This window comes from Rhinolophus sinicus, linkage group LG05 (genome assembly GCF_036562045.2).
Source record: "Rhinolophus sinicus isolate RSC01 linkage group LG05, ASM3656204v1, whole genome shotgun sequence".
Lineage (NCBI taxonomy): Eukaryota > Metazoa > Chordata > Mammalia > Chiroptera > Rhinolophidae > Rhinolophus > Rhinolophus sinicus.
The window spans coordinates 151979874-152004356 of NC_133755.1; positions in this window are offsets into that span (position 1 = coordinate 151979874).

A 24483-nucleotide genomic window follows, 5' to 3' on the forward strand; every position below is an offset into this window, starting at 1 on the left:
ACTATTCTTGGGTCCCAAAGTGACCAGGGTTTTCTAAAAGTCAGTTTATTTTGTGAGGCACTGGATGTGAATAATGTGACTCTGCTTCCCTACAGCCTCCAGGCTGATCCCTCTACAGCCTTGACACAGACTGTTTTACTGTTATCTTACGTTTGTTTACCCCTGTCTTATAGCTTAAGCTTCTCAGGTCAAGGACCCTGTCTTTGGTGGTTTATACTTTGTGAAGCAATAGACTTCTCTGTAAATAATTGTGTTTGGTCATCACAAGACACTTTAACTGGATTTTCCCACAAAAAAAAGCAAGTTTTTTAAAAGGGTGCTTTATTGTTAAAGCACAACAGAATGCTTAGTGGGCCTTTTTCTATAAGGCTTATCAATACATGCACGAGTTGGAAAACTCAAGACACAAAAAAGCTAGTTACAATCAAGAGAGGTTCAAGTGTTTCTCGGAGCCTGGGTTATTTTCACAGCACTGCAGGCAGAACCCTCCAAAACAGGTAAGAAGTGATAAATCTGTTAATTGTTGTTATTTTGGAAGATTGTGAGACCAAATAGTTTATTTGCTTCAGTGAAATGACTATTATTTGGGGTATTAAAGATATAACTAGATCTTTGTTTACTAGCAGAGGAATTATTATGGTACATATTTAATGAATTTCATTTTCTATTTCTTTAACATGTATTGATGTTGAGGTTTCAAACTTAGTGGGACATCAGAATCACTATGAAACATTTTAAAAGAATTAAAACAGACACATGTCAGAGTTTTGTTTACTCACATGGTGGGGCCTGGTTATCTGTATATATGTGCGAAGCTCCAGAGGTGGGTCTAATTTTTGATGCTGTGCTGGTTGGAGACCACTACATAGGCCCATAGATTTGAGTGGGTCCCCTAGACCTGCACTATTCCTCTTCTAAATATCCAGTATATAACAGGAGGGCCTAGAGTCCCAGACTCAGAATTCAGGTGCATTCTCAGTTTATCAGCACACAATCACCTTATATGAGAAGTTTAAAAATCTCCAAAAACCTAGCTACACAAACAACTAAAATTGTCTAATAGCTTTGAAGACAATTGGAAAATTGATGAGGGCATATATGGCATTGGCTCACCCTTCACTGTCCAATAAAGTCACCTAGAAGCTTTATAAATATACCATGCCTAGTCTCTGTCCCAAGAGATTATGGTTTCATTGGTGTGGATGTGGTCTTGGCATTAGTATTTTAAAATCTCCCCAGGCAATTTTAATGTGCAGACAAGTCTGAGACCCACAGGAAAGGATGAAACAATAATTTTACAAAAAACATTAGTGAAGTACTTATATAATCATGCACATTGCCTAGATTTTTTGATACCTAAGTCTCACCACAATATTTTGAGGTAAGTAGTGAAATTCTCATTGAGCAGATGAAGAAACAGAAAATATACTAGAACCTTCTGACTCAAAGTGTGGTCCATGTATTAATAGCAACAGCACTCCCTGGGAGCTTATTAGATATGCAGATATCCAGGACCCAAGCCAAGTTTTCTGAATCAAAATTTAGTATTTTAACAAGATTCCCCAGTGATTTGTCTATACATTAAAGTTTGAAAGGCACACTGCTTTAGGGAGAATTCATATTCCTGAGGCTTCTCATGGGAATGAATGGGCCTTCCCTGCACATACCTGCCTTGTGTATGAAACTGTTTGGTATCAATTCCAACAGAAAGACTTTCCTCCAGTGAGCATAGCTGAGTGAACTGGGTCTATATCACCTATCTCTTCACCTTGGCTTTTTCAGTCAAATAACTATATAGTATTTAATAAGCAGCAAGTGTTTTAGAGAATCTAAAACAAGAATGGAATAATCTATAGGGGACTAACTTCTGTCAGATGCCCTGAACTAATAGCTTGTGTGTTACCTACTTTGACCTTTGGTTACATGCCTGATACCTCAACCCTTGTTTGAACCCTCAACTTTTGGCCTTGACCCTCTCTCTCCCTAAATCTCAGCAGAGCGAAGGATAAAGGGATCTTAAATTCTAAATATAGATGAAGTACTAGTGTTAGGTAGCCTTAATTCATTCACTCTTCACTAACACTGCACTGGGTGTTATGATCCAAAGATGAATAGGATGACATTCCTGATTGTAAGTAATTAATAAATTAATGGGAGAGACAGACAATAATAGATCATTACAATATGTGTGACAAATGAGAATACCATATGTTGGTGAGGGCATGATAAGATCCATATTTTGTACACTGCTTGTGGGAGTATATGAATTGCTGAAACCTTCCTGCAAGCAATTTGGTAATATGTATTAAAAGTCTTAAAATGTTCTTGAATTTGGATCGTTTATACATGACACATTGAGGAGCCATTGTAAGGGGTTTAGTAGGGAGGACAGGATCAGATTTATATTTTGGAAAGTTTACTTTGGCTTAATGTAGGGAATGAATTGGAGGGGTGTGAGACTGGAAGCAGGAAGATTAATTAATAGGCTGTTATAGCAACCCAACATTTTTCTAATCTAAGAAAAGATGAGAATCTGGAATAGGGCCATGATTATGTCTGGCTTCTATGAGCCTAGTATGTTTCTAGTCTTACCTCAGAAGTGCCTCTTCTCGGAAACAATAGACACTAGACGGACTATGAGAGGCAAAGATTCACAAAGATGTTTACTGTTGCAATGCTTGTAATAGTGAAAAGTAAAAAGGGCCTTCAGAGTGCTTGCTTCGGCAGCACATATACTAAAAAGGGCCTTCAGGTTATCCTTAAATAGATCTTAATATATCAATTTGGTGGAATTTATAGTTATTAAAATAGAATTTATAAATAATTTTAATAAAGTAGGGCTAAGCATATGCTATGATGTAATATTAGGCAAAATCCTGTGTTCAAAATTATCCAAACATTCACTCAAGCTTTAATCTTGGCCTAACTCTATCGACTTATGCCCGTGATGCTTCATCTGTATGGAAATGCTGGCTATTCTCTAAATATAGCAAATTCTCTCACAATCCCATGCTACTAACTATGCTATGTTTGTTTTTTTGGCTTGGGTATTTTTTTTTTACAAAAATATTTTTTTTCTTTTCTAGCTCAGAGAAAAACCGTAGATGCTCCTCTTCCCTCCCCACCCACACTCATCCAGGACAGCCCAGGTCCCTAGAGTCATCTGTTACATGAATTAGTTAATTTTCTACCTAATTGTCCCCTCTTTGTACTTACTTTCCCTCAGCCTAGTGGGCACAATCTACCACAGAACTTGGAACTGTATTCTCCCTATGGTCGTCTCCAGTTCTCATTCAGAGGCTCTTCCTCATGGAGATTAATTACCTCAGTGAAATAAAAGATTACTTAGAGGAGCAGACGCTTTTTCTTCTGAATATTTGAAAGCCACAATACATTTCAGGACATATTTTAAATACGTTATTCTGACATCTTGAGAGATTGAATAAAAATATTTAGAAATAAGTTCATAAATAAGTATGTTGATAAAATGGAGAAAAAACGTATTGTGCAGCTTCATGGAAAATGAATATTTTTATTATTAAAGACAGTATAGAGAAAATCTTAGAGGAACAAAAATTTTAAAAGGGAATTGATGAAGAGATTGGCCTTCAGAAGTTGGCTATTTAGAGGAATATAAAATCTAGACAAAGATCTGAAGATAGGATATTCCCAAACTTGTTTGCAGCAAAATGAGTACATGGGCTGATGCCATAGCTCCATAGAAAGCCAGTGGTGAAAAATTAGATGAAAAAGTCTAGAAAGAGCTTTGGTATTTGAATGTTCATACTGAAGTACTTAAAATTTATTTTTCATATTGTAGGAAATCATTGAAGGTCTTCATATGCTCGCATAGACAATGAAACGATTATGTATCTGTGTATTTTAAAGATAGCTGAAAGTATGTGAGAAAGATGGCAGAGAGGAGAACCTAGAGCCTGAAGCTCCTAAATTGGTCTTCTGCTCAAAACCTCACCTGAATTCTAGACCCATAAATTGATCTGCCTACTAGGCCATCTTACCTGCTTACACAAAAGTCATTATGTCTGAAAAAGAGTTTGTCAAAGTTATTTGTTTATCCCATGAATTAAATTGTGCATTAATAACTAAACATACCTACAAATGTAATTTAAAAAAATTCTTAAGATGTTGGTTTCCCCAAATAACTAGAATTTGGGAGATCCAAAGTAGTTGACTGGAGCTCTCGTGTCCTGGGAGTTTAGAATACATGAAGATGAGGGGCATCACTGGCCAGCGGACTGCAGGGCTTGAAGGTCAGGAGAAAAATACAGAAGGCCATGTATTGAGGGGAACCTCAAATTCAATCCATTCGGGGACTATCTCACTGAGTCAACTTTGTGAAAGGCTAATCAGAGAGAGATAATCTGGAAAAGAAGAGGAAATGAAGAGGATCTGAAGCAAGGGTGGGAAGAATGTCCTGAAGCAAAGAACATCTAAGGATGACTGCCACAGCTCTCGGCAAAGGACTTTAATGCACTGGGCATGCATAGTGAAATTGTCCAAATTGCTATCCTTGCTTGCTCATATTTTGCCTTTTAGTAGAAGTCCAACCTTTTGCTATAGCTTTCTGTTGTGCTTCACTATAAACATTTTGGAAATCATGATATCCTATAATATTAATATATAGGACAAACTTTTAGAACACTTGTGTATCTTCAGTGCTAAAATTTTCTAATATCCTATTGACATTTATTCTCTCTCTCTCTCTCTCTCTCTCTCTCTCTCTCTCTCTCTCTCTCTCTCCTTGCAGTGTTCTATTTGACTCAGTTTTCTATCTTAACGTAGTATCTTATTCTCCCCCCCTCCCACTTTTTCCCTACTTCATTCTATTTTAGTTCATTCTCTCTTTCCTTCCCCGGTCTTATTTGTGGTATCAAAATACAGAGGCCTTTAAGTTTCACCTCTACTTCCACTGATACTGGTTTCTGATATATGGTCCACATAAGTAAGAGTTTTCTAGACCAAAAATCAATATGGATATGAAGTAGTATCCTAGCACATGTGCAGGGATTAAATGAAATTTTGTTGTTTGGGCTGGGACCAGGCATCCTCTAAGCTTCTCCCAAATTCTCTCCTGAGCAAGGCTCCTTTGCCATCAGGATTTGCTTGTGTCATATTACAAACCATTGACCATTCACACTTTCAACAGTGAATTTTGCAGAAGATATCAGCTGTAATACCCCAGCTGATCCGTGTTTCAAGTATTGCACTAAACACTAAGGACACTGGGTGACTAAGACTTCTGTCTTTGAGATTTTTCTCTTCCAAAAACACAATATAAAGGGGGGAATCAGACAGCTACATATATAATTACAATATAGTATAATATACAATATATAAACATACTGCATTTTTTTTTTTTAAGCTGAATCATGAATCATGTTCTTGGGCTTGTAAACCAGGAGTCACTTCCTACTAGAGGAGCCACATTTGGTTCCAGTATGGGACAAGGCAATGCCATATATATATATATATATATATATATATATATATATATATATATATATATTTTCTCTCTCTCTCACACACACACACACATACCAGTGGGTAACCTAATTCATATACAACCTCAGCATTTTCATTTGGTGAGTAAATTAGAGCTCTGTTACACTGGCAGTGGATACATATGCTGGGCTGTAAATTATTCATACATATCTACATGTTTTGGTCTACAGATTTATTGAGCTCATATATTTATGAATATGGAAGGGAAAGACTTATTTCCCTAGGAGAGAAAAAATGCTGAAATCAAGAAAACTTCAGGAAATCTGTATAAAATGGCGGGTTGTAAGGAATTTGTGATTTTGATGCATTGGTAATTTGTCATTCCACACCAAAGAAATTATATGAGGTTAGAGATATTGTGATCCACTGGCACTTAGGTAGGAAGAAGTTGGTTTTTCTTTCCTTCCTTTCTGATATGAGAATGTTTAAGGCCTCATTGTACATTTTGGGTAACTATGGGTCTTCCAAAATCTGCTCTCCTTATGCCTATGGTACCATAAAAAAATAAAAATTATATTTATTTATATCTCTAGCCATATTTATACCTACATCTATCTATAAATACAATTAAGAGAGGGAATATAATATTCTTTATTTTAACAATGTCAAACTATTAAAAGAGGATTGGGTCAATAGGGAGAAAGGAACATATATGTCCAGCTGCTCTACTGTCTAAACTTTCATAAAATAAAATTATATTTAAAGTAAATTGGTAGTAACTCTTGAAAATAGGAAAGATGCCCGTAAGTACTCAACATAATTTAAAGTTTGTTTACCTTTTACCGAAATCACTAAATAATTTATGGTAAACATAATTAGAAGCCATACTCAGATTTGCAAGAATACTTAAATACAAAATTTTCAGAAAACAAAAAAAATTATCATAAATCTGAAGAAAACCAAAACAAAGAAATTTCATGGAAACAAACAAATAAATATTTGTAAAAGAGAAAATAAAAAAGAGAGAGAGATAAAAAAAAAACACAAAAAAAACACACCAGCATTTAAAATTATCCTCAGCTCTTTGAGAATTCTGTATTTATAAAAAAAGAAAGTAGATTTTGTGGAAATAAAAGCTAACGTAGTTGAAATGTTGAGAGAGAGAGATACAGAGAGAGAGAGAGAGAGAGAGAGAGAATGGGCACAGCTAGATAATAAACCCATGAGCTGAAGATGGAGCCAAGAACATCTTCCACATCACAGCACAAAAGAACAAAGAAGTGGAAAGAATAAGAGAAACGTTAATAGACAAGGAAAACACATTCCAACTTCCATTTAATAGGATTTCCAGAAGGAACAAAGAGACTGGAATGGAAGAAATGACAAACAAATCACATAAATTATAGAAGAAAAATTTGAATCTAATGCAATAGCTGTAAGAGCTTATGTAATAACAAGAACAAGCAAGATGAATAAAAATAGATATATACCTAGGCCACCATGCAGAGGTTTCAGAATTCCAAAATTGAAAACTAAAATCCTACAAGATTTTAGAGTGTAAAAAATAGCTTATCTATAAAAAACACCCCACAAATCAGCTGGACAAGAATCATCTTCTTGGCAACACTGAGAGCCAGAAGGTAATAAAGCTATATCTTTAATGTTATCACCAAAAAGCTGATTTTTAAACCTAAAACACTATACTGAACCAAACTAATATTCAAATTGGAGGGCAAAATAATGATATTTTCAGATGTGCAATACATCAGAAAGTTTACCACCCACAGTTGTTCTCTGAAAAAATTACTCTTAACTCTAACACAGGAAAAAGGAGCCCAAGAAGTGGGAAGATGTGGGATACCAAAAAAGGTGGTGCACAAAGAAACTAATAACCCTACTTAAATTTAAAGTTTTGTTAAAGTATGATGTAAAAATTCAAATGGGAATCAAATTTCTGGAACTGAAATCTCATGATTTTCACATAGGAAGTAGAAGGACAGGAGTATGAGCTTTGGGGAGAGAGTCAAGTTGTAATGTCCTAAAGTTTTTACTGCTTCACAGAGAACATATAAATTCAACTAAATGAATATATATGTTGTGTGTGTGTGTGTGTGTGTGTATACATATATACATATATACATATATACATACATATATATATTTATAATAAATAATACATTTATATATTAGATCTAAGCACAATCTAATAGCAGTAAATTCAACATAAGTTAACATTTTATGAATAACAGCATATACAAATTTTCCAGAACCACTAGAGAAAAAAAAAATCATGTGGAAAGAACACGTGATCCATTTAAACAAAGAGAGAGAAAGAAAAAGCAGGGTAATTTGACAAATAAGTTCAAACACATCATTAATCAAAAATCTGTTAAAGTCATCCATTAAAATACAGAGATGACCTGATAGAGTTTTAAAAACTCAAGCTATATGCTATTTACAATGGGATAGAAATAAATATACAAAAGACAAATACAAACAAAAGATAAACAGTGTGGTAAAATTAATATAAGACAAAACAAACTTTACAATAAAACATATTTAACATGTCAGAGTGATATTTCATATTCTTGAAAGCTACAGTCTATTACAATATATAATAATAAACAGCACAGCCTGGATTACATATTTTTTAAAAACTGATAGAAATATAAGAAAACAGTAAGAAATCTAGTCTTAAGACTTTAGTATGCCCATAAGAAGTCATTAGTAGATAAAATATAAAAATATAGAGACTTTAAACAACGCAATTAACAATTATTTAATAGATAATATACAAGTTTATTCACTAAAATCAGAGAATTTATATTTTTAAATATAATATAAATTCAAGAATTCACAATTTAAAAGACCACAAAGAACAAAAGAGGTAGCAATTAATTCTGCCTGAAAAGGGAGGAGATACGGAATATTCAAGATAGACCAGTGCATTTGAGATAGACAAACAGTATGATCAGAGCTTTTCATCCAGCTTCTGCCCAGCCCAGATCTCCAAGTATACTATATCTACCAAACCTGCTTTTATGGCTCCTTAATCACCCCCAGGAAATGTGTTAGATGTTGGAAAAACTAAGTTTGCAGTATTAAAATTATACTAATGGGGGGAGGATAGAGAAAACATAAGCATTTATATTTAACTTTTCTAGCTCATCTATCAGGAGTGCCCTTCAATACACAATAAACAATTTCATTTAGACTTTTTTAAACACTAGGTATAGGTATAGATAAAGGTATGAGATATACATATGTATATGTAAACACATATGTACATATATGTATATATGCACACACGTTTGCACATGTGTATGTATGCATGCACACATGTAGTCGTGTGTGCGTGTATGTGTCTGCATATATGCATGCCTGTATATATACATTGTTTTCATATATAAAGATAAAGATAGAGGAAAAAATTACAAATACTTAACTAGGATTATGGAATACAAAACCCAATGAATAATGAGCAATTAAATTTAATTGATAGGTCTTAATTACCTATAAGTATGTAGCATTATTGTTTACACTACAGAATGGTATTTTGTCACACATGAGTTCTGTGTTTGTCATCATGCCTGTAAATGATAACAATTTTTAAAAGGCAATTTATGGATAAGTCTGCTCTAGTACACAGGAGCAAAATTAGAACTTATGAGCAAAGTGTCAATAATGGTATTGAGGAGGATGTGTTCCATAACCCAATATACGATTTGGGATAACCCAGGTCTATTAATTTATTGGCTTATAGGATATTGCTATCAATGACCAGATAACTGTTTTTCATATTTATCAGTGCTGCTGGTTTATAAAGCTCCAAATAAAATGAGAGAAAATACAAGTTTCTGTGTAAACAATTGCTGCTAGACATAGAATAAAAGAAAAACCTTTTTGACAGAAATTAGGAGATTGTTATATCAATATCATTTAGGCCCCTGTGACATGGCATGACTCAATCTTCAAGGTAACAACCTGCACTTTTTTATTCTATAAGTATTTCTTGGTTAAAAGAAAGCATTGTCCTGGAATCTCTATTTAGCCCTGTCTTTCCAAATAATATAATAGTAAATAATTACTGCACTTTACTTCAATAAGTTCTATGGACATGATAGGGCACAGAACTAACACTCCAAAGAGTAGTGCTGTGGACTTAATTGTGTTCCCTCAAGATTTATATGTTGAAGCCCTCAATCTCAATGTGACAATATTTGGAAGTGAGTCCTTAGAGAGGTATTCGGTTTGATGAGGTCATGAGGGTGGGGCCCTCATGATGGGATTAGTACCCTTATAAGAAGAGACATCAGAGATCTTGTGCTCCTATGCTCATTTTCCCTGCCCCCACCTCCTCTCTCTCTCTCTCTCTAGTAAAAGTCATGTGAGCACACAGTAAGATGGCTGCTGTTTCCCAGGCAGAGAGGGGGCTAGTATCAGACCATACTGGCTCCCTGATCTCAGACTTCCAGCCTCCAGAACTGTGAGAAATAAATGTGTGCTGTTTTAGTCACCCTGTATATATTTTGTCTTATAAACGAGTCAAGGATGAGAAAACTGTTCTGAGTTAACTGGCTTTATTTATATAAGGATAAATTTATCTAGATGCATACTCATATACCAAATATATTTTATAATTCAGCAAACACCAATAAAAGCCCCAATAGCACAGTGTTAGACATCACCAATAGAGGTCTTTAAATGCTAAGCTCTTTGGTAATGGACTGGATTGCTCTAATCAAGTGGAATAGCATAGATCCTCTGTCATATGCTGGAACCTCATAAACTCAGCTCTTGGTCAAATTCCCTGTAGCTCCTTTCACCCAGGTTTCTGTGTAAGGCCCCAGAGACAGCTCACCTAACCTACATGAACCCACAGTAAACACACGCGTCTAAGAAGTTATTGCCAACCTTTATTTTTTTCTTTTTCTAGCTTTTACACAGATAGGAAAGAGATAAAAATGTGTCCCAAGTGCAGCAAGCCCATTAATTCTGCTCCAGTGGCCAACTAAATAGAATGGAATTTTCCTATTAGAGGGTGTCTTACATGCCTCTCAATCCTCATTCATCCAGCTGTCCTGCACCCACAGAAAGACACGTTTACACTTAGATGCCTATGACTGAAAAAACATACCCTTTTTACTTGAACTTTTGTGGTGTACTTCTTATCATCTTTTCCATCTTTTCTTAATTGTCCATAGTTTTATATGTAACCATCCTCTTGTAGTATTTATCCCCTTTGTTATCCATGATTCATTTGTTCATTTGTTCTTTTTCCACCTAACTTAATTGACCCACATTTTTGGCCGAAATGTCTTTTTTCTTTCTCCTCATCCACTAATTTCAAAATATCCTGCATTGTTGATTGGAAAAAACATAATGTAAGTGGTTACATCCCATTCTTATTAAAAAGGAATTAGTTCTCTTTCCATCTCCCCAAGAATGCCCACTTCCACTCCTCATGCTGCCGTGGCCCACAAAGCTGCAATTGTTTCCTTGGATTTTGACTAATAAAGATGACTTGTCCTACACAGCTAGGACAAGGTTAAGGACCAGGAGTAGATAAGATGAATAACTAGATGAGGTTGAAAAAGGAATAAAGGTAGAAGGAAAAGGGAGATGCCCCTCATCGTGGAAAGGGTAGAATGAGATGTGGTTTAAAAAAGTTTCCTGAGTATGAATGCTTTACCATGGACTACTTATTTCAATAACATTGATGACAAAATAGCACAGAATACCTGTAGTCTCTTGATCTGTGATTTAGTATAAAAGGAAGGAAAAAGTAGACTTTTAAAACTCTTATCAAAACTAAATGTGTCAGGTTTCAACATCCAGAATCTCGTGGAAGATTGTATAAACTTTGGTTGCTTGTCAATTGGGACGCTGACAGTTCCTCTGGAGAACAGAATCCCAGATTCTGGAATATACCTTAGGTCATTTGTCTGACTGACTAAGTATCTCGAACTAATAATTACATTTTACATTAGCTAAATTTTTCTAACTACAAAAAGTTGGTAATGTAGCATAGCGAAGCAGTATATATAGTGGTTGTAGCAAAAACTGTCATATTCTCACCTTTGTCATGACTTTTCTCCATTTATTTGTTATGTAACTTTGGGGAAGTTATTTATCTCAGTTTTAGTTTCTTCATTTGTAAAATGAGGATAACACTTGTAAGTACTTTTTAGAGATTTTAGAGAATTTAAGGAGTTAATAAATAAATAAAGCTTAGTGCCTGATACATAAGAAACATTTGATGTATTTTAACCATTATTTTTAAGAATACTTCAGTCATCTTCCTTAAAGCTACATTGAGTCTCTCAAGCATCATTCTATAACTGCTCAGTCATTTGAAGTTACAAGTTCTTCAATATTTACATTAAAGATCTTAGCACCTGTTCAGAAGTCAAGCAACACAAGAGAAAATATCCTGCAACATGATTTTGTGAACATGAAGAAAGAAAAATCTGGATTCAGAAATTCTAGTGTTTTAACTTTTTTTAAACCAAATTGTGCCCACTAATCAAGCATTTTTATTCCTTAATTTTAGCAGTTATAAAATGTGAAACATAGAAGCTGGTCAATTTGAGAAATGATGTAGCATGAGCTTTAAATTATGAACACTGGTTATATATACAACAATTTTATTATTCTATAAAATTAAAATCACAGTAGCTTAGTTAGTACCTACATAATGATATGTTGCTAGGTTTTTATGCTGCCAGGTATTTATGCATAAATAATATTTTAATCTGTTAACACTGATTTATAAAATCATAACAAAAGTTAGCTTTTTGCTAATATTTGAAGAGGCTGCATGAATTTAAGATGGCAGACTCTGGAGCCAGACTGCTGGAATTTGACATCCATTTTCATCACCTAACAACTAGTGAGAGTTCCAGCAACTTATTTCACTCTTCCCTCATTGCAAAATGGAGAAATAGCTAAACCTCATTTTTCTGTGATGAGAATTAAATTATATGAACTATGCAAAGCACCTAGAATACTGCTGGGCACCAGAGTGAACACCAAAAATTGAAATATTTTTATTTCTCAGTTATTTTTGTCTGATCAACATACAATTTCAATATCATATCCTAAAACTGCATGGCATTTTGTCACTCTTTGCATCACCATTGCATAATTTGCACAGAAAATTGGGTTAAGACACAACGGTTTGGGGACTTATTTGAAAATAAAATGGGTTTCTTTGGTCAGGTCCATGACCCATGGCTGCCCCTCCTGGCACCACTTGTCAGATTTCTCTCTACCTTGTGGTCTCCAATGAGATTCACTGAGTGCATGCTCTAGGCTCACAATTTTAAGTCAAAAGTTTGGGGGCCGGATGGCTTAGGGGAGCAGATTCCCCAGACTGCAAGTCTACAATTTTCTTTCCATGGGTTGTCTGCAAATTTAAACATGTTGAGAAGACAGAAGGAAAGGTGCAGAGATCTTAGACAGAGACTGAAACATAAAGAACACAGAAAAAAAGGTGGGCTTAGAATTAAGGCAGCATTAATTAAGGTTAAGGTTAAAGTTAAGAAGAGGACAAGGAAAATGAGAGAAAGGAAAGGCCTTACCAGACCAGGCATCTTTTGGCTACTTCTGAGCAACCACTCTCCAGGCATTCTCAGACTACTCAACAGATTTAGATCTATGCCTAAGTGTTGGAGAGCATGTGTAATCCTTCCCTTACTTTAGTTCTTCAGTCATTTTTTTTTCCCATTCATTCATTCATTCATTCAACATGTAGTTATGTACCACCTTCTCTGGGCTAAGCACTCATTCTACTAGACACTGGGACGGGGAAAAGAGAGAAGTGGTCACCAGGATGAAGAAAAACATGACTCCCAACCTCAAAGGGTGTGTAGTCTGGTGGGAGAAACTGATAAAGGCACAAAAACATTACAATAGAGCCCTGAGTTAATGAATATAAATGCTAAGGGCACAGAGAGGGAGGAATGATGAGCTCTGTCTGAGCAGCCAGGGATATTTTCACAGAGGATTTAACACTTGAGTAAGTCCCTAAGGACAACTAGGTACTCCCCAGCCTGAGAGAAACCATATTTTCCACAGCATGAGGCAGCAAAAGCATGATGTGTCAGGAAGTAGTGGCTGACTGTGACTGTAATAGAGGCTGTGGGTGGAGGCACAAGATGTAGTCGAAGAGGTGGGGGCAGTTGAGAAATCATGTGCCCAAATAGGTTTAATATGTCTCTTTCATCTTTCTTCTTCTCCTCCTCCCACCATCCTCCCTACTGTGACTGGATGAGAGATGCCTTGGACGTTCTTGTTGCTGGTTCTGGGGAAGGCACTGAATCCGTGCAATTCTGAAAAGAATGGCCTGGGGTGACCTGAGCATCTGGAAGGGCCATTTTCAGTCTTCAAGCTGGGACAGCTGAGTGGCTGGTGGTGTCACCAAGTGACTCAGCAGGATTGGGGTCTATTATTGAATTTTATCATGTCACAGCTAATAGTGTCAGTAAAACATAAGGCATTACTTAGAAATTATCTGATGGAATTTCTTTAGTGGCTTTGTTGAAAATTACAGGTATGCTACACTGGTATAGATAGCCATCGGTGTGTGTGTGTGTGTGTGTGTGTGTGTGTGTGTGTGTGTGTGTTAGTTTGTATAGCCTATAGGCCCCAGGAGCCCTGAAGAACAACCATGCCCTTTTAATATTCTTATTTGAGCACATACCTGTTTATTCAGGACAAAGGTACAATGGGGTTTTTTGTGCCCATGGAAGTGTTAGAATAGGGATAAGGAGACCAGGAGATGCTGAGATTCTAACAAGACATGACCAGTTGTTTCTTGTCTGGTGACAGAATGTGGCAAAGGCTCATGCTTCCTATAGCCAATCCTGCTCGCAGCCCAGGCCTTCAGATATCATTGAAACAACTGTGTTTCCCCAAAAATAAGATCTAGCCGGACCATCAGCTCTAATGTGTCTTTTGGAGCAAAAATTCATGTAAGACTGGTCTTATTTTAATATAAGACCAAGTCTTTATAATATAATATAACAATATAATATAATATAATATAATATAATATAATATAATATAATATAATAATAATATAATACCAGGACTTACATTAATTTTTTCTCCAAAAGATGCATTAGAGCTGATGGTCCAGCTAGGTCTTATTTTCGGGGAAACATGGAAACACTTCTTTCTCTTGTAGGTTCTAGTCTAGATTATGCAAAATCCTTCGATCTGACAGAAAAAGGCAGTTTAACCAATAGAATTATTTGCCTATGTTTTCCTGGGACTCTCTATTTAGGGAACAAGTAAATAGTTTTACTCTCCTCAGTAAAACTCCCTGGAAATTCTGCCTGCCCAGGATATACGATTACACAGAATAGCTTAGTAGAGAAGGAAACTGATATGAAAGGTGGACAGGAAGTAGCCAAAAGAGTTCTCTCTTGAATATATGCATAAAAATGCAAAGCAGTAGAATTAACTAACTGGTTTTCTAACATGGTAGGAGGTAATGCAATCTCTGGCTACCTGAACTTATAAATTAAGAGAAAAGAAATCCATACATTGATTTGCATAATATGAGGTGCTTATGCAGTCTACTGGATGGGATGCTCCACAACATAAACTTTCCATGTTTCAACATGATTTGTTCTTAAGGTATCAGAAACTAAAACTGAATACACTTTCTGTTGGATCTTATAAAAGAGTTCTTACAGAATCTCAGTCTAATAGTTCAGCACTGGCAACACCAATCTTGTGCATTTCTGAAAGCTTTCAGCAGTAAATCTCTAAAAATGTCCACTTAAGCAGTAGAGGTCATAAATACTTCGTGAGAGCAATAAAATAGAACAGAATTTTGGAAGTTATAATTTTAGTGGATATAACTGCACTATAAAAGGAAGGCCTCTGGGACCCAAAATAAATGTAAAACCCTGTATAAGTGAACTGCAGTGTTAACCCATCTGCAAGTGGTAAATTATCCCCAGTCCCAGGTGTGGTGCATTATCCTAAGGGTGTCCAGTGATTAAAGGTAAAAACATGGCTAAAATCCAAGGGAACACTGAACTTTAATGATGGCTGGAAATTGTCAACAATTTCTCTGGAAGTTTGGTTCATTCCTATTTGCTCACATTAACCAGGTCCAAAGTTCAGCAGATTGTCTCTAATCAGTACTGATACTCCAGTGAGAAAGGCCTAGAGGGTTGAAAAGGTCTTTGGCTTTTCATTTGCTCAAGAAGGAGTTCATACAGGATGAAAGTAGAGCCATAATCCTATTACCTGTAAGCCCTTCAGGCTTCAACAAAGAATAGACACTCACTGAGATCATTGTCCTAAAATTCAACTGATTGCAAAGTGAGTAAAAATTTCATTACATTTGTATTCCTTCTGGTACATCACTTATTCTGCTTAGTACCTATTTGCATAAATGTTCTTTTACATTTAAATTTGTGTCAAGGTCTTAGAAACTCCCAAAGGGTCAAGGATACCTTTAATTGACTTCCTAAGCTCTTACCCTCCCTCCCAACCCATATACACATGAAGAACACAGTGCATTATTGAATCCAAGTGACTATTATTTCATAATTACACCCATGATTTTTTCTAATGTTTGAGGTCACAAAGTACCCATCTTTTATTCTTTTCCACAAAGTTTTTGAATTGACCCCACTGCCTCAATCTAGTTTTGATTGGTGCAGTATAGAAAACTGATGAGTACAATATTGAATGAAGGTGGCAGGGATAAAAAACGTTACATCTGAAGAGCAGATGAAGAAAATTTTCATGCAAGAGAAGCCCACACTTCCAATTTTTAATCAACATTTGATTGTGGCCTATTAAAATGCCAAATCACTTTGCAATATTGTGCTGTCTTCACAGCTTTAAATAGTCACTGTGAAATAGTTATTCTACCCCAACTTTCCCATCTGAAAATAATAACACATTGTACCTTTTGCTGTTGCTTCTAATTTTTTGTTTTTTGTTATTGTGTAACTGAAATGTCAACCTCCTGCATCTAAGGGTCACCTTCTAGTTTATTTGGAAAATAAAGGAACAAGAGGATTTGTCTCATGTCAATTCCTGAGTCATTGACTTGGCAACTATTTTCTATACCACGTGCTCCTCTCAGCTTTGCTTTCTGAATGGCCTTTGGTCACTGCTCTTTTTTTTTTCTTTACCACCTGGAACTTGGATCTTCCTTGGTGGAATAGTGCTGATTCCAGAGGGCCACACTTTCTATCTAAAAATTGTCACTTTCTGCCTTTTAATACCCTACTACAAAGTTTACGGATATTGCAGATTTAGCTGCAGGTTTGGGGATCATTCCAAGTAAAACTCTCTAGTTCTTTCTCAGAAAAAAAAATAAGAAAATTGCCTGATAACTTATGTGAATTGGTTTCACCATGGCCTTTTTTCAATGCAGCCACTCCTGGGATGTAATCACCGCACAGAGCATTTCCCAAAGACTGAGATAGCAAGTCCAAAGTGGGTGGGAGATGGATTTGAGAGGAAGAAGTCCTGTAGAAAAGAATCTGTAATGGGTTCTACAGCTTAAAGTCTGGTTACCATCCAGGCCTCTCAGCTAGTGTGAAGTGAAGCCAGCCTAAGCTGTTGGGTAGACATGTGTTGATTTGCATACCCAGTGTCATTCCCTTATTCTTGTAATAGCATCGTGACTTTCTTTAGAGATCTACCTAAAGAAAAACTTTCTTTAGGGATCTACCCACTTTCATTCACGTAGGTTAGGTGGAGCTAGCCCAACCCCTGGAATCAGAGGTAAGCTCATGACCCACATCTGAAAAATTGGTATCGTAGTCTGGCCCTGATGATTAGTTCATCACTCTTTATTCAAATCAAAATAATCCCAGGAATGTTTCTGCAGCAACTGGGAAAGACAAGTTTTAAGTATTTATTTCTTTTTCTAAGACTTATAAGCTAGCAGAGAGGATAAAGTAAGTCTGGCTTCCATCAGGCATTATAAAAGCATAAAATAAGGCCAATCAAAAGGAAAGTAGCACTGAGATGTAAAAAGAGGTTATCTCTGATGATGGCATTGGAGCCTCTTATATCTAGCCATGATTAAAGCTGGTACTAGTGGAATTTTCAGTATGGGAACAAAGTTTTTTTTGTTGTTTTTTGTTTTTTGTTTTTTTTAACTTAAGCCAATTTGACTTGATTACCTGTTAAGGTATAAAGGTTCTTAAATAATATATTGAATTCTTCCTATGGCACCACGTCTCTAATGGATACCAGAATAAACACACACACCTACCCCTGGCCATACATGAGGATAAACAATAACAATATTGCAGTCTATATCCATAGTAATGGAGGGAAACATTTTTTTTGTGTGAAATATAATATACACAGATAGTTGTGTGAACAATGACTATAGTACTTTATATTATATAAAAAGTACCAGTTTCCATCTCTTATTTCTAGACAATAATCCTAAATCTTAGTGATGCAAAAGAAATAAACTCCATTAAATTTTCATGACAAATAATAAAACTACATACTTCTTTAATTACACAACTAGCTGGAATTAAAATATTTGAAGTTCAAGGTCAAACTAATAAGCAGGCATCCCCCCTACCTCACTATATCTCTATAGGCAGGAGATCACAATATAAGATTTATTTCCCTGTTCAAATTCCTGAGATAAAGGAATGAGGGAAAGGCAGGGCAGCAGGCTGGTTCTTCCAGTGACATTTTGGATTTAGGCAACTTTAACCAATGTTTATAAAGAACACAAAATCTATTTACAGCTTACAAATTCATTTATGACCTTTCTCAATACACGCAAATTTATTTCCATTTATGAGAGGAGAGTGGTTTATGTTAGATGAAAATAGGCCAACATGGGGCGGAAAAGTTGAGAGATCACTATACTACTCAAGAACAGATCATATTTGTTGGGAAATCTTTATTATTGAGTCAGACATGATTTAATTATCTATGCTCAATTTGAAGATAAAAGATTCTCTAACTTTTTTTTTTTACTTTCTGTGGAAACTGTTTAAAGTCTAAATATTTTAGTGAATCAGAGTTTGGATACCCATACATATATTAACTTTTTCTTGGTATGGTGTGTTTGTGCATGTGTGCTTAGAGAAGGCAGAGGAGGGGAGGCAAGAACCATTGTATTACCTTTCGATCGCTCCCTTGGAGGAGAATGAGGTTGGTGAACAAGAGATGGCATCCCAGTTTTGGTATCAGATATTATTCCCATTCCAGAAGATCCCAGTGTATGATTTATATGATACCAAATAGCACAGAATATTTTCATGGTCAGTGATGATTAAGTGCACCCTCTGCCTCCAGGATCCTAACAACAATATGGAAATCTGCTTAGCTAATCAACAGTTGGTTCTCAGTGCAGAGCACATTTTGATTCAACATACATATTTAGGGAGGTTTTTTTTGTTTTATTTTGTGTTTTTTTGTGTGTGTTTTTTTTGTTTGTTTTTGTTTTGTTTTGTTTTTAAGTATATCAAAATACTGAAGTATCAGGAACAATGAATTTTGTCCCTTCTTAAATACTCCTGCTTTCTGGCACTCCATTTCATCAATTCTTTATAGCCAATCTAAAGTAGATTCAAGACTTTTAATTTGACCACAATAGAAAAATAGTTATTTACTTATTTTAGGCATTTTTTTTAAACTACTTGGATCTTAATCTCTGGAAGATTGTTGACTTTAGACTAACCTGTGATACCGTTCTTTGGGATAAAAACCTTCCCCCTTTCCAGCTTAGCAGGTCTGTTCTAGTTCCATGAAGTTGCTACCTGCTTGGTTTAACAGCTCACTGAGAACTATGTGTTCTTTCTGTAGGCCTCCTCACTTGTAATAAAACCCCATCGTTGGCACTCTTTTAACTTCCAGAGTAAAATCCAAAGTCTTTAGCATAGCATTTGAGAACCTTTATGATTTTGAATTCTCTATTTTTTATTAGATTGAACCATCTACATTTCTCATCCAAGAAGACTTCCATCCTCCTGGTTTTAAATGTTGAGAAAATTCCCTATTTATATAGCATCATATACAAATACATGACTATTTTAGCTTTTTTAATCAATGATTGTTGTCTAATAACATGTTTATTATTTTTCCTGTTAATGCACTAGATACTACTAATGGTTTTCTTTATAGTATACAAGTTTGCTTCTTAGAATAAATCCCACATGGTCACAGTGGATTATTGTTTCAATGTGACATACTCTTTTTAAAAAAATCTTATAGTGAGTTTTTATTAAAATATTAATAAAAGCTGAATTATATATATATTAAATATATTATATGTAACTTTTGAGTTTTGGTACTGATACTCAATATGTTTCATAATGTGAATGCGATAATAACATATTTTACTTTTCCATATTTTTCAAGTACATGTAATATAAAAAACATCTATTCTGTAACAGTTTTAAGGGAAAAGTCTTTAGGGAATCAGGTTTAGATAATAACTTTAGGAATAATTCAATTTTTATTAATGCATCACTTTGGTAATTTTATATTCTTGGAAGATCCCTTCTCTTTAAAAAGGTTTTAAATTTATTACCTTATTTTCTAATAAAAAGAAAAGCATGTCTCATTCCTCAATGCCTGGTTGGCATATTCATCTAAAAGGTAATATGCCACTAGGTTTAAGAGCACAGACTCCCAAAACTAGGCCTCTTGCCACTTATCATTGTCTCCTTAGGTAAGTATTAAACCTTAAAATGGGGATGATGATAATTTATAGTACTTTTATTGCAAAGTTGTTGTGAAGATTAAATGAGTTACTATATATAGCACTTAAAATGCCTAGGGTATAGACAGTGTTAGCTATTTTTTTATTCATTGATTATTTAATAAACACCTCAAACTTAAGAGAGCCAAAGTAGAATTTTGATCCACTGCCAATTCCTCAAATCTGCTCCTTCTTCTATGATCGCTTTCGAGGTAAAATGTATCACATTTCCCCAAAGTTTCTTTGTTCAAAAAACTACTAGCTGTCACTAATTCCTCTTTTCCTCACCTCTCACATCTAATTCATCAGTGAGTCTTATCATCTCTAAATTTAAATATCTTTTAAATTAGACCACTTCTCATTTCTTCCATCATTATTGTTCACGTCCACAGCACTGTCACCTTGACTATTGCCGTGGACCCTTAAATGGTCTCTCTGGCCATACTCAGATTACACTTCATTCTCTACACAGGAGCCCCCATCTCTTCCTTAAATGACAAATCAGATCAAATTACCTCCCCTGCTAAAAATTGCATGGGTCTTCTTATAACACTTAGAACAAAACCCAAAATTCTTCCCTTGACCTAAAATGTTGTGAGTGCACTGGCCCCTGTGTTGTCCCAACCTCATTCCCTATCATCAGGTCATGCCTGCTCTGCACAGGGTCTTTCTAACACCGAGTGTCTTCAAACACACTAACTTGGTTCCTATCACAGAAGTAAGTGTGGGGAGAGAGGAAGCATTCTACAGTCTTATGATTAGGTCTCAGTCTTTTGGTGGGCGTGTGCTCTTGGGCTGTGAACTTCACCTACGTTTCTCAGTTTTTCTTTCCTCCCCATTGGTGGGATAGGATAGCTGGAGGGGGCTGGAATTGCGCATTTCTCTTCTCCCAATGGGCAGGTTATATTGCTGACTGGAGTTGAGTATTTCTCTTATCCCAGGTAGGATAAGCCAGAAGGCTAAGCGGTGGTAAAACAGTTTCTCCTGAGCCAATGCCTTGTACACAAGAACAGGGTGCTGTAGTATATTTCAAAATGCTTCCTTTTCCTCTCTTCTTGCTGGAAGCATGAGCACATTTTTCTACAATATTCACTATGAGGACTTGGTGGAGCTCCTGGAGGTAAAAGTCTGGGAGCCCTCTGAGAACTGGGTTCTCCTGGAGTTTTTAATTCTCAGACTTGTCCACGCTGAGTCTCTAGCAATTTGTGAATTACAATTTGAGTTTTCCTATCCTGGCCCTGGTTCCTGTGGATGTTTCTATTGGTGGGTTTTTGCTGTTAAGTTGAGAGTCTCTGTATCCTTCATCTGTCTCTCTAATTTTGGGGGCAGTGTTTGTCTTAGGATATCATTTCTCTGACAGATCTGAATTGTTGATTTTTCAGTCTATTCAGCTTTATGCCTGTTAAGATGAATAGCAACTTCTATGCTCTTGGCATGGAAAATGGAAGTCCCCCTTTATTGGGTATATGTGTGGCTAGCCTTTTCCACATTTGAATTTCTTTTAAGTTCTTTGTACAACTTATGAAGTAGGGGAAAGAGTTGTGGTGAAAAAATGTTATTAATCATTGAAAATAAATAAAAGTATTTAAAGGATTGGACTGAATTGGTGTTTAACTCCAGCTCTAGAAATATGGGGCAGAAGATCCTCTGATCTTCTAAAGATGATTTAAATTCTATAATAAAATATATCAGCAGTGTACATACAAAATATTACAACTGATGTTTACATAACACTTATCACTGGTTTATGTGAGAGATTTATTGAACATAAATACAGACTATTTGTTATCCCTAAAATATGGAGGAGGAAACTTGGGCATAGGAAAATTTAGAAACCATCCAAGGTCCTCTCATCATCTGATGTACACTCTAATAAATCTGAACATCTGAATATTAATATTTTTGTCTCCCCATAAAAATGGGCTTAGAAATATACCTTTCTTAATTGCTTTCACATAAGATTTATCTTCCACTGATAGGTACATAATGAGTTAGGGCACATGGAGTTAAAGTTTCTCACATATTTCTAGATTCCTAAACACACCAACATTGGAAAACCCCCAACCACCAGATTTATCAGCATAATTATTTAGGGGATGCAAAGAAAGGTGTTGAATACATGCTTAAGTTCCATAACAAAGGGCAAAGTATCTTAATTATTTCATAAAAAGTAATTTGAATGAATAAACATATCTTTGTCTGTATCTATTTGTATGTATATCCAGGTCTAAAATATCACATTAAAACAATTCCTAAATGAGGGCCAAGATCTAAAACATTTTGAGAGCCTGGCCTTCTTTTGTTGCTAAGTATTTTATTTAACTCACTACTCCTACCATGAAAAGAGAATCAGTTCACAAAACAGGGCAGAAGAGAGGGGTTGGGAATCAATTTTTTGCCTGTTGCCAAAATAATAAAGTCACCACTGGGACAAGTATGATTCCTTACTAAAAAATGATTGCTTTACATATACTACATATTCTCTAATAGTTGACATTGCACAGATACTGATATTGAAAATGATATGGGAGAATATCAATGACCAAGACAGTATAGTTAAAAGAGAAGTCAATAGCTCCAAAACTATGGTTTAATACAACAATATATGACTTTAAAGAAAATACATACTATTTTAAAGCACTCATCTTCCATTATTGCAATTGCATTTGAATCAAGGTCTTTCTCCGTCCATGAGCCTTTTCAATGGATTGGGACATGGCTTGTTTATACCTGACCCCTTTATTTCCAACAAATTGCCCTCAAATTTGTAACCACAAAAGTGTCCTACATGAGTAAATAAATGAATACCTACATTTGTAAGTCTAAGAAGTGTTTTTTCTTCTTTCTCTGGTAGAAATTAGTGGGCATTTCTGAATAATTTTTGGAATTTTTTATTCTTTAATATATAGAAGAGCTGTTACCATTATTGAGGAATGAATGTATTATAAATAGTTGAAAAAACGCTACAACTGCTTAAAATTATTTTAGATAAATAGAACATAATAGAAAGAAAGCATCAGTTCTATAGAAAAGGGGAAAAAAATGTTGAAACTTGATATTGGAGTTGCTTTTTTCCCCCAAGCACATCCATGAATTTACTATTGCTTTCTGCTCTCAAGGAAACAAATTAGTTAAAGACAATAAAACCAACACTCAGCTTCATGTTTGTGGGTTGAGTTGCTACATAGACTAAGAATGAATTTTCTGTGGCATGATATTTTTATAGTAAAGCAGCGAAAATACCACAAATGCATAGCACAAACTGCAAGCATTTAGGCCTTTCCAGGCATTTCTGTGGTTTGGCATTGATAAATGCAGGTGACATATAGGTTGCAGTTAGGATCAAATTACACCAAACACTGACTTTTCCAAAAATAATTGCTAAAATATCTTCCCTATTACCCTGGGAAAAGATGCCTGTCCATCAACAAGCTGGCACCTTAGAGCAAGTTCTCACAATTGGATCTTTTGAGTGAACAAAAATTCGAGCTCAGTCAAAATAAAAACAATAATAAAAGACCTTTCCCTCAGATTTCCACAACAACCCTGTGTGGCAAACACTAATGCACAGTGTGACTTCCTTTTCTCTTCCTTTCTCCTTTTTTTCTAATTGTATATGTTTGCCTGCTATTGAATTTAAAAGGTTAAAGTGATACCTTAATTTAAAAAATGATCAAAAAGTAATAAGACCAGCTGGAATATTTATCCCATAGAATCATTCTCCTTACTTTCTCAGCCACCTAACAATTACATTTATTACTTATATAATTTCATAATACATAGTTCATCATTTATAAGCATATCATTTGTCCATGGGTTTCGTTTTTTTCTTTGTATTTTTTCCTCTTAATTTCCTCCTAATTTGGTTATACCAGATAACAAGATAATATAGGAAAACACAATGTGTGGCACACATGAGATGCTCAGTACCTTGTGACTATTAATAGGCCATCTAAACATAAGATACTTCCTAAGATTAAAAAAATAGAGGCTCTGATTTTTTTAGACTCATGATTTTAATTTGTTTTTTCTGGTATAAAAAATGTAAAATATAGTCTATAGTTCTCTAATGCTGTTACTATATTCACATGACATTTTTAGTTATTCTTTGTTATTTATAGGTTAGAATGAAATTTATGTTTTGAAATAATGTGGTTTTTCTGAAGTTGATATGTCTTAACACTCACCATTTCTCATAGGGGTCAATTTCTCAGTATTTTGAGAATATATCTGAGAATAAGTATTTATGTGGCTCTTGACACAGCAACTAAGATTCTTGTTTCACTTCAAACAATAAACTG